At 35.8% G+C, this 12,211-nt stretch overlaps 1 protein-coding gene across 2 annotated transcripts in view; it reads left to right on the forward strand.

The window, feature by feature from the left end:
• PIP4P2 (phosphatidylinositol-4,5-bisphosphate 4-phosphatase 2) overlaps window positions 1–12,211 on the forward strand; it is a 76,060-nt gene that overhangs the window by 16,274 nt on the left and 47,575 nt on the right. The window lies entirely within an intron of this gene.

Raw genomic sequence — 12,211 nt, forward strand, 5'->3', positions numbered from 1 at the left:
AAGAATTATGAAAAGAAAGTCAACCAATTAGAAAAGGAGATCCAGAATCTTGAGGAAGACAATGACTCCTTGAAAATCCGAATTGGGCAAGAGGAAACCAGTGAAGTTATAAGAGATCAAGAAATAATGAAAAAATATAAAGAATGGAAAAATAGAAGAGAATGTAAAATATCTCATAAGAAAAAACAACTGATCTGGGAAACAGATGAAGAGAAAACATAAGAATAATCAAACTACCTGAAAGCCATGATTAAAAAAAGAATCTTGATAAAATTATACAAGAAAGAATTAAAGAAAATTGTCCTGAAGCATTAGAACAGGAGGGGAAAATAGAAACAGAAAAAAAAATCCACTGATCACCACCTGAAAGAGATCCTATGAGGAAAACCCATGGGAATATTATAGTCAAATTCCTAAATCCCCAGTTCAAGGGTAAAATACTACAAGCAATAGGAAAAAAACAATTTAAATATGGTGGTTCCACAATTAGAATTGCACAAGGCCTAGCAGCAGAGATGCTAAAGGCCCACAGGTCTTGGAACACTGTATGTTGAAGAGCAAAAAAAGTGGGCTTACAGCTAAAAATATCATACCAAGCAAAGCGAAGCATGATCCTGAATGAAAAAAAAATTAATGAATTGTCAGGATTTTGTTAAAAAAACAAACAAATCTGAACTTAGAAGATTTGACATACAAGAGCCAAGAGAAATAGAAAGTGTGTAGCAAAGACTAATTGCAAGGGACCCAATAAGGATAAATATTTACCTTTTATGTATGTAAACTATAAAATGTATGTCTAAGATCGTCATCAGTAATTGGTAGTTCATAAGAAAGACTGGCGTAGACCTGAGTATGATATGACTTTAAAAACCAAAACTGTTTAGGAATAGCTGAAAAGAGTGCCTCTCTTATACAAATGAGGTACAAGAGGAAGAACCCATATAGAGTAATTAGATGGGAGAGAAGGGTTGTTAGTTCTGGAAACCTACTTTCATTGGGAATGGTTTCAAGAGGGAACAATACATATATATCCAGAAGATTATAAAAGCTCTAAATTCAGAAAGAAATAAAACACTAAAGGGATGGGGGGGGAGAGGATAAGAGAGGGATTTTTAGAAGGAAGGGGAGGGAATAGGTCAAAAATAGAAAGGTGTTTAGATTTATAGGAATGGAAGGATAAGGGCAGGATCCCTGAGTGTGTGTTGGGGGGTTGGGTGTAGGTTAAGTAACTGGAGGACAAAGTAGCAGGTAGAAGTAAAGTAGAGGAGTCAGGAGGGAGAGGAAATAAGAGATATACACAAACATAAAAATCAATATCAGGAATAGAATTTGTCAGGGAAAGTATATGTCTATGTATGTATGTGTATATGTGTGTGTGTATATATGTATATATATATACATATATACACACACACACACACATATTCATACTTGTAGCTTTTGGGGGAGTGTGGGAGGAGGAAAGCAGAAAAAAGAACAAAGTAAAAAGTGCACAGCAGAGGACAAAAGAAAACTTACAAGGGAGCAAAGAAAAGATGGACAGCTCTCAACACAACATATAGTATTTATTATATAGGCTTTCCTGAAATGGAAATTTATTTCTATATATTTTGAATCCTTTCTTACATTCTGCTGTGTACATGACATGCTTTTTTCTTTTCTTATTTTGTATTTGTTTTAATATTTAAGTTTATAATGTTTCTTTTTCTTTTCTTTATTGTATATTTTTTAGTATTTAAGCCTAAACAGTTTTTTTTAAAAACAATGTGTGCTTTCTTAGAAACAAGATTGCAAGAGGAAAATGAGACCATGTTAATAAAGTGTATTTTTTAAATAGTGTTAAAGCCATAAATCATGTCAGGGAATCCAGGGAATCTCGATTTTTAAAAGTAGCATCAGATGGTAGTAAATGAAGGGAATAAAGTAGAATTAACAACTTCATTGCAGTAGAACATTTACTTATATTTTTTCAGGGGTTCCTAATCTTTCATTTGCTTAATTAGTTCCTTATTTCAGTACTATTTCACAGTATTGTTTCACAGAACATTGAGAAACAGGATGGGAGAAACCCTGTTATCAATATCATAATAACAATAATAGATTAATATTTTATTACTATAATATTACTATACTAAGATTATATAGTATGTTAAGAGGTGTGTGTGTGTGTGTGTGTGTGTGTGTGTGTGTGTGTGTGTTGTGTGTAAATAAAATTTGACCCTCACAGCAACCCTGTAAGGTAGGGCTATTTTTATTCTTATTTTACAAATGAAGAATCTGATGCTGAGAAAGGTTAAAGAACTTACCAGGTTTATACAGATAGTAAATATGTGAGGCAGAATTTGAATTTAGGTCTTCTGACTACAAATTGAATCCTTTTAACTACTGTACCATTAGATATGAAAACCTGGGCAAATCATTTTACCAGTCTGATTCTTCTTATCTACCTTCTCTGTCAAATGTGGATAACAATATTAACACTATGTACTTAATAGTTATTGTGAGGAAAATGCTTTGTAAACCTTTAATAAGTATATGGGCAGCTAGGTGGCACAGTGGAGAGAATGCCAGGCCTGAAGTTGGGAAGACTCATCTTGAGTTCAAATCTGGCCTCAGACAATTACTAGCTGTGTGACCCTGGGCAAGTCACTTTTAACCATGTTTGTCTCAGTTTCCTCATCTGTAAAATGAGCTGGAGAAGAAAATGGCAAACCACTCCAGTATCGTAGCCAAGAAAATTCCAAATGGTGTCATGAAGAGTCAGAAATGACTGAAATGACCATACAATAAAAACATGATATAAGGTGTTGATCTATACCTACTTTTATCTAGGCTGCTTTCCAGTTTTCTCAGAAGTCTTTATCAGATTGGGAATTCATTACTAAGTAATTTTTGTTTTCTGGTTTATCAAACACTGGGCTACTGAATTCCATCATTTTTCATTCCTCCTTGTTTAATATATTCCATCGATCTACTTCCCTGTTTTTTAACCAATATCAAATGGTTTTAATGACTTCTGCTCTTATGATATAGTGTGAGGACTAAAAATGCTTCCCTCTTTCATCCCTACTTCTTTTCATTATTTCTTCTTGATATTCAAGATATTTTTTCCCACAAAATGATTTTTAAAACTTTTGAGTCCCATAAAATATCCCTTTAATAGTTTAATATGTCACTGAAGCTTTGAAATAAATTTGGTAGTATTGCCATTTTTATTATGCTGACACTATCCTGCCCTAAGGATTGAATATTCTTCCAGCTATTTAAGTTGGAGTTAAAGTTAAGTTTAGGAGCATTTTGCATTTGAGTCTATATAAGTATTTGGTTTTCTTTGATAGACTGATCCCAATTATTTCATGCATTTTGTAGATATTTTCAAATGAGGTTCCCCTTTCTATTATTTATCCCCTACTAGATTTTATTATAATACAGAAATTCTTTTGATTTTTGTGTTTATTTTGTAGTCTGCAACTTTGCTACAGCTACTGACTCAATTAGTACCTTTGCTGATTCCCTAGGATTTTCTAAGTATATATCATCAGGATATTAGAATAGTTTTATCTCCTCTTTATGCTTTCAGTTTCTTTTTCTTGTCTTGTTGCTATTACTAGCATTTAAATCTGTTTCTTTTTCTGAGACTGGATTATTTAAGATCTTTAGCTCTTTTAGTTTCACTGCTCATTTGCTAGTTTGTTGGTTTGATTTTCTACCCTCTTTTTAATCAGTTTGGCTAAGGTTTTATCATTTTTTTTTAGTTTTTTCAAAGAACCAGCTTTTAGTTTTATTTACCGTTTCTATAGTTTTTTTGTTTTCACTTTATTTCTTCTCTAATTTTTAACACCTATTTTCAATTTATTTTAAGTTTATTTGTTGACTTGCTAATTTAAAAAACGAATCTTCAGTTCATTATTCTTTTGCTTTTCTATTTTGGAAATATATGTTTTAGGGATATTTTTTCCCCAGAGATACTGCTTTAGCAGCATCCCAGAAATTGTACTATGTTATTTCTTTGTTATTGTTTTCTTCCACATACTTTTTAGTTATTCTTATGATTTGTCCTTTGATTCGATAATTATTTAGGTTTTCATTGTTAACTGTCCATTTCAGTCTTCTATTTGTACTCCTTGAACTGAAAACTATTTTTACTGAGTTATAGTCTGTAAAGATGTGATGACTATTTCCACCTATTAACTTCAATATTTCTGTGATCTAGTAATCAGTTTTTGTCAAAATTCCTTTCAGAAGCCTTTCTAATCTAGATTTCCAATAATTTCTTCAATTTTGTGTTTTGCATTTTATCTTTGTTAAACTTGTCTAAGACTGAAAGAAATTAATGTTTCCTGGTATTACTGTATTACTGTCTGTCTTCTTGTAATTCACTTAATTTTTCTTTCATAAATTTAGATGCTAAGGTGTTTGGAGTATGTAGGTTTAATATTGATGATGGTTTGTTGTATGTTTGCTTCATAATAATATACTTTTATTTATCTCTTTATATTTTGAATTTTTGTTTTTGCCTTTTTATGATAGAATGATTGGAATGCCAAATTTTTCAGATTCTCCTGATGCATAGTAAATTTTCTTTTAGACCTTAATTTTTATTTTGTGTATGGCCTTGAGTTTTTGGTGTGTTTTTGGTAGGCAAAATATTGTGTAGGGTTTTGTTTTCTTATCCAAACTGTTACTCTTTTTTATTTTGTTGGATTGTTAAATCCATTCACATTTATACTTATGAGTTAGGTTTATATTTTCCTCTATTTGTCTTTCACATTGTATTTTTTTTCTTAATTGGAGTTTTTGTTAATGTTTCTTTTTTCTATAAAGCCAACACTTTGTCTTTTCATTTTCACTACTTTAAGACATCCCTATTCTCACCACCTGTCTTTCTTTCACCTTCAGGCAGTTGGTAATGTAGGATGAGAACTCCAGAGAAAAGCTTAGACAGGATATATAGATTGTACTAGTAAAGTTGCAACAAAGGCAAGCTAAGACAAATTTTTTTTTTCTCCAGGTCAAGATAACATTTTATCAGCAGTGACACATAAACTGTCAGTAAAATGGGTCACGCTGGCTTTCTCAGCCAAAAAGCCAGGGACCTGAACATGATCAATTTGTTAGGCTAGCAATAACTAATAAATTGGGATGGTGTCATCTCTCAATAACTAAAGACCTGAGTGAGGGTCCTACAAGGTCTTTAATCCTAGCTGTGTTCTACTTCCTACTGGCCTAATAGTACATCACTTGGACCTTCCCTGGAAAAGGTAAGACAATCCCAATGAGAGACATTTAAGGAGGAGTTGGGTTAAAAGTTACCTCAGCTTTTTCCTTTAATTTTTCTTTGTGGGGGAGTAATCCTCAGGTGATAGAATTAGTCTGCAGTTGGGGAAAGTGGATTGACCTTCAGGTGTGGCTGATTATATCCCTCCGTATCCCTCCCAACCTTGTTTGCCTTCCCCTTGGAGACTAAATCACCCCTAATTTTGACAGGGAGTCATAAAGACAGGAGAGTTGTCCATTGAAGGGAGCCCAAGGTAGTTTTTTTGTTTATCTTTAAATAAAAGCAGGGGTCCCTGGTCAGCAAGCAATTATACCAGACTGAGAGAGTGATCTTTTGGGCTAGACTGAGAACTGGGGGTTTGACAAAACAGGGAATAGGATGGATTACATAGTAATATTGGTTATTAAATAATATAGCGTAATATTAATTTTCCTCAAGATATAGGAATCAAATTTATGGAGATTATAATTGAACCCTTGGGAGCTAATGAGATCACCAAGTGAGTATGGAAGGAAAAGAGAAGATGATTGGGAATCATGAAAACACCCACAGTTAGTAGGCATGATGAAGATCCAGAGATTTACAAGGAGCAGTTGGACAGATAGGAGGACCAGGAAAGATCAATGTTATAAAGATCTAGAGAGAGTACCCAGGAGGAGAAGGTGAGACCATGTCAAATATTGGAGCAAGGTCAAGAAGCATTAGGATTGATTAAAAAACAGCAATTAGATTAGGCCATTGAGGGATCATTGTTAATTTTGGACAGAGCATTTTAGTTGGCTGATGAAGGATGGAATCCAGATTGCAGAGGATTTGGAAGAGAGTGAGAGAAAATGAAGTGGATGGCTTTTTATGTTTCTCTCCAGGATTTATTATAATTTCCTCCTAATTGATCTCCCTGCCACAAATATTTATTTTCCACTCTTTCACACACCTACTGAAACAATTTACCTAACACTCAGTTCTGACCATGTTGCTTGCTCAGAAATCTTCAGTGGCTCCCTATTATCCTTAGGATAAAATTCAAACCTCTCAGCTTGGCTGTCTGTAGTCTTTCTCTAACCTACCTATGCAGTGATATTTTCCTCACACTCATCTTTGCATACTCAATTTTAGCCAAAGTAGACCACTCACTGTTCCTAAATCTAATGTGCTATCCACTGCATCTGTACATTCCTAGAGTCCCTCCCTTCTGCCTGGATCTCACTATATTTATTTACCATGTGCCAGGCACTCTGCTAAGCTTCCTCCAAGACTTAGCTCAGGTACCACTTCCTCTGTAAAGCTCTGCCCCTTTCTATTAGTATATGTGTGTGTATGCATATATATTTTATTTTTACCCCAATTACATTTTAAAACAATTTTTGACCTTTTTTAAAGGGTTGAGTTCCAAATTCTATCCCTCCCTCCCTTCCTGAGACAGTAAGCAATCAGATATAGGTTATACATGTGCAATCAGGTAAAAGGTTTCCACATTAGTCATTTTGTACAAAGAAGACCCAAACAAAAAAAGAATGAAAGAAGGTGATGAACTCTCTTTTCTCAAAGATTTTTGAAGACTTTTTCTGATCTTTTCTTTGCCTTTCTCCCTTAATTTCCCACTCTGCATTATATTATTTGTGTTCATATTATCCACCCCTGTGGTGTGCAAGTCCCCATGGGGAGGAACTATTTTGTTAATGCTTCAGAACATACTAGTCAATAAATGTTTGTTTAATTTTTAAAGATTGAATTCTAACCTATGCTTTTATTTCACATATGCTTTGCTATTTTTGGTACCAAAGAACTGGAAACAAAGCAGGTGCCCATTAATCAGGGGATAGCTAACCAAACGGTGATACGTAAATACAATGGAAAATTACTGTACTGTAAAAAATGACAAAGATGAATTCAGGGAACGTGGGGAAGGTTTGCATGAATTGATGCACCATGAAAAGCAGAATGAGGAGAACAATACAAATAAGGACTACTTCAGCATAAATGAAAAGAGCAACAAAAACACAACTGGGCTGGGTGTAATTATTATGAGCAAACATGCCCCATGAGAGGAGTTGTACCAATGCTTCTCTCTCTTTTCTCTGCAGAGGGAGTGAATATACATATAGAATGTTGCATATACTGTCAGACACAGTTGACATATTGGTTGTTTTGAGCTGAACTTTTCCTTTCCTTCTTTTTAAATCTTTGTTATAAGGGATGATTGTTAAAATGAATATGATCTAAAAAACAAAGAACATACATTAAAAATGAGAACAAATAATATATGTTGCATTATGCAAAACCACATTATATGGCATTCTTCACTCATATCAAGAAACATGGTACAAAGGAAACTGTGATTGACTTAGGGCCAGAAGACTTTCAAATTCTACTTTGGCTACTTATGACCTGTATTTACGTATTGTATTACGTACCTTGTTTTAACCTTTCTGGGTCTCAGTTACCCCATTTGTAAAATAAGGAGTTTGAACTGGATGATCTCTAAAGACCCTCTCAGGTCTAAAGTTATGATCCTAGGAAGCATATTTTTGTATCATTTCTTCATACAGTCATAATTCAGGTTTGACTTTCAACAGGTCTGTTATAAGCCTCAGAGGCATGTCACAATGTCGTATCATCTCCATCTTGCTGGGATTTGGGTGTGATAAAAGTTCTGCTGATTATAAATTGGAATGGAATATTGGGAGCCATCTCCAGGCATCCTGATGTGTATCTGGCCACTTGTCCCAGATGGCTCCCTGGAGGAGAAAGTGAGGCTGGGGATTTTGCACAGCCCTCCCTCACTTAAATCCAATTCACTTGCAACAACAATGGAGTGGAACGTTACTGCTACTCCTACTAAAAATGATAACTAACATTTATGTAGTGCTTAGTATGTGCCAGGCGCTGCTCTAAGTGCTTTGCAAATTATTGTCTCATTTAATGATCCTCATAACAACCCTGGGAGGTAGGTGCATTTTTTAGTCCCGTTTTACAGATGAGGAAACTGAAGCAAATAGAAATTAAGTGACTTGCCCTGAATCATACAGAGAGTAATTAATGTCTGAGACTGGATGTGACCTCGGGTCTTCCTGACCCCAGGCTTAATTTTCTGTCTGCGGAGCCATTTAGCTACCCCCAAAAGCATTTGTTAATAAGCCTTTGGGGGTTTCAGTGTGTTTTTGCTAAACCCGAGGTTGCCAGGTGATAGCATCCTCACCATACGTTATATAATGAACTTTTTTCTTTTTCTCATCTTTATTTTAGTTACATAGTGACCTATTCTCAACTCTTAAGGCAACATTACTCGCCATGCTACATAGAAATCATTTTACTACATCTTGAAATCTAGAAGCTAGTTTAGTTGATTTAGTGTCTGCTACTGGGAAATGATTCCATCACTATTTCTTTTTACTATAAGCAGTTTCAATTGCATTTTGCGATGTGGTCGAGGTCTTTTGGGTATCAGTCTTGTCTTGGGTAGTGCCGTATACTTTATTTAAGTCTTCTCTCTTTTATGCTGTAGCATTTAGTTTTAGTATTAACGGTAAAACAACGCTGACATTTATATAAAACTTTAGTGTTCGTGGGGGTCACACATTCATACACAATATCCCAAAAGATTTAGCTACTACAGCTATTATTTACCCCCATTTTATAGATGAGGAACTGAAACTGAGAGAGGAGGTAAGCTAGGTGGACTTGGAGTCAGGAGTATCAAAGTTCTAGTCCTGCTTCAGACGCTTAGTAGCTATATAACGCTGGGCAAATTACTCCACATGTCTCAGCCTCAGTTTCTTCATCTGTAAAATGGTTATAATCCTAGCACCTACTCTGTGAGAATCAAATGAGATGACATATGTAAAGTATTATGTAAACCTTAAGACATTAGATAAAGGCGAGTTATTATTAGCAAGATCATATGCCTATTAAGTATCTGGGCAAGATGCAAACTCAGATTTTCCTGACTATAAGTCCAGAGTTATTTCATTCTGCTTCTATACCAACACAACACTAGCTTTACTGCAAGGAAACATATGCTTTATAAAATTCAGGCATTTTTGAAAAGGTTTTAGAACCCTGAGGGATGCCTTGTATCTGAACTATTTATTCATGACTATTTCAGGCCTGGGACTTTATATACAAAAAAGTAGGATAGTTTACCAATGGAGTTCTTAAACTTTTTTTGTGTGATGGTCCTCTTTGGCAGTTTAGAGAAGCCTATGAACCTCTTCTTCAAATGATGTTTTAAAATTTTTTTTAAATCAAACACTCATTGCAAAGGATTACAAAGAAAACCAATTAAAATGAAAGATAGTAACGAAAATATTTTTCCATCCAAGTTCATGCCTTCTGAAATTTGTCCATGTAATTCAGGTTAAAAACTCCTGTTTTAGAGGAATATAGGGTAGCTAATTAATACTAAAAGGATATGAGAGCATTTCTACTCCTTAATTCTCAAACTCCAGTACTCAAGCTCCATTACGTGAAGATGAATACTTATGACTCTAAAACTGTGCCTCATCTGATCTCTTTGCCTTATCACGTTCAGCTGTCAGTGGTCATTTGGGCCCCAGTCTGTCTTGATTTTCCTTATTTCCTTGGAGGAGGAGGAAACTGTTCTGTTCCAGCATGGTTATACTGATTCCCTCCTTCCCTAGCCGAGGTTCACAGCTTTGGATCTGACCCTTTTGTATCTATTCCTTAAACTGCTGACATTGCAGTTTTACCAGAACCTTCATCATCCTGACTTGGCACTCCTACAAAGTCCCAGTTTGTGGATATTGTCAAACACAATATGGCACTGGCCCAAAGAGCATCCCCATTTCTCTGCCTTTTATAAATTGTCTTCTAGTCCTTATTTTAGTAACTATATGCAATCCATAGCAGGACTGTGTGTTCATAAGATGAGGAAGAATGTTAAAGTGAGTGTGTGTATGGGGAGGGGGGGGAGTGGGGAGGGATGTCTAGGAGGAACCAAGATGCCAAGATTATAAACGGATGCTCTACTTCTGCACCTTTTGGTAGTAGGGCTACATAGAATGCCGGCATGAGACTATGTGAGAAGGGAAGAGAGACCAGAGGATTCCCCATTTTTCCCATCAAATCTTTACCTGATGATTCCTGAAGGACTGTCTAAATGTACAAATCTACCACATAAGCATAGAAATATTAAGTGGAAGGGTCTATGCTGCTTTACTTAACAAAGGAGCATTTGCAGCTGCAAAATTAGATCATAACGTAATGATTTGCTTTCATGGGCTTTTCTGCAGATTTTAAATATTCCTTGGTTTTTGCATTAGGCACACAATAGCCAGACTGACTTTTACTGGATCATAGCTGGAAAAGCTTCTGGTAGAGGTCCAGTAATAGCTATGAGTTCAAAGCTAGGATCATTTTATTATCCATGACCATCGCAAACAGTATAGACTTTGTGTCTGCCATCAAAGACTAAACTGGCTAAGTTTAGAGAGGCTTTTATGCAGAAGGTAGACCTTTAGATGATGATAGTGTGTATGAGGGGCAGAGAATGCAACAATGAGGGAGATGTCTAATAATAGTCATAGGGGTTGCAATATAATGGGAAGAGGTGTGGTAGTAATAAAATTTTAATCACCTTTTGAAATAAGGAGTGAATTTATTCACTGGATTTGACCATGAAGTCTGACAAGTAGGCATTAGAAACTGGAACATTGTGGGTGAGCTTTAAGAAAATCAGACAAGAACTCAAAGCTGGGGTTATTTTGTTATATTTGGCTTTATCTCCTTTTTTTGAGGGGCAGGGCAGTTGAGGTTAAGTGACTTGCCCAAGGTCACATAGCTAGTGTGTCAAGTGTACGAGGTCAAATTTAAACTCAGGTCCTCCTGACTCCAGGGCTGGTGCTCTACTTACTGCACCACCTAGCTGCCCCTGGCTTTATCTCCTGAAATTAATTTGGGGGAACCCAGTCTAGGTGACTTCTTTAAAGAACAGGACTAAAAGCATAGCAGATTTCTGTTCCTTGACTATCCTCACAGAATATTTAAAAGTCATCTATATTGCCTCTGAGTTTAAAATAGGCATAATTTCTCTAAATATCTAATTTACCTTTTAGCCTCAATATTGACATTACCTCCTACCTCCCCACTCCCAAATCTTCTTATAACTTATGATCCAGCAACACCTGCCTCCTTACTGATTTCCTACATTTCCACTATCTTTTTCCTATGCCTGGCCAGCTAGGTGGCATAGTGGATAGAGTGCTGGCCTGAAGTCAGGAAGACTCATCTTCCTGAGTTCAAATCTGGCCTCAGACACTTACTAGCTGTGTGACCCTGGGCAAGTCGCTTAATCTTATTTGCCTCAGTTTTCTCATCAGTAAAATAAGCTGGAGAAGAAAATGACAAGCCATTCTAGTATCTTTGGCAAGAAAAACCTAAATAGGGTCATGAAAAGTCAGACATGATTGAACACATCACATTTTTCTCTCAGGCCTAGAATTCCGTTCCTCTACTTTATCACCTCCTGGCTTCCCTGACTTGTTTTAAGTGTTATCTAAAATCCTACCTTCTACAAGAAACCTTTCCTAGTTTCACTTAATACTAGTAATTCTCTAAGATTGTCTCCAATGTATTTTGTATAGATCTGGTTTGTACATAGTTGTTTGCATCGTCTCCCCGTGTTAAGCAGCTAGGTGGTACAGTAGATAGAGCATGAAACCTAGAATCGGGAGGGCCCGAGTTCAAATTTGGGCTCAGACAGTTGATAGCTGTGTGATGGTGGGCAGATCACTTAGTCTCTTCCTGTTCATTTCCTCATCTGTAAATAGGGGTTAATACTAGCACCTACCTGTCAGTTTTGTTGTGAGCATCTATGGAGATAACACTTGTAAAGTGGTTAGCCCAGTGTCTAGAACAGAGGAGTCATTTAATAAACGCTTCTTCTTAGATTGTAAGCTTCTCGAGGGCAGGAAC

Source organism: Trichosurus vulpecula, chromosome 1, assembly GCF_011100635.1.
Source record: "Trichosurus vulpecula isolate mTriVul1 chromosome 1, mTriVul1.pri, whole genome shotgun sequence".
Classification (NCBI taxonomy): Eukaryota; Metazoa; Chordata; class Mammalia; order Diprotodontia; family Phalangeridae; genus Trichosurus; species Trichosurus vulpecula.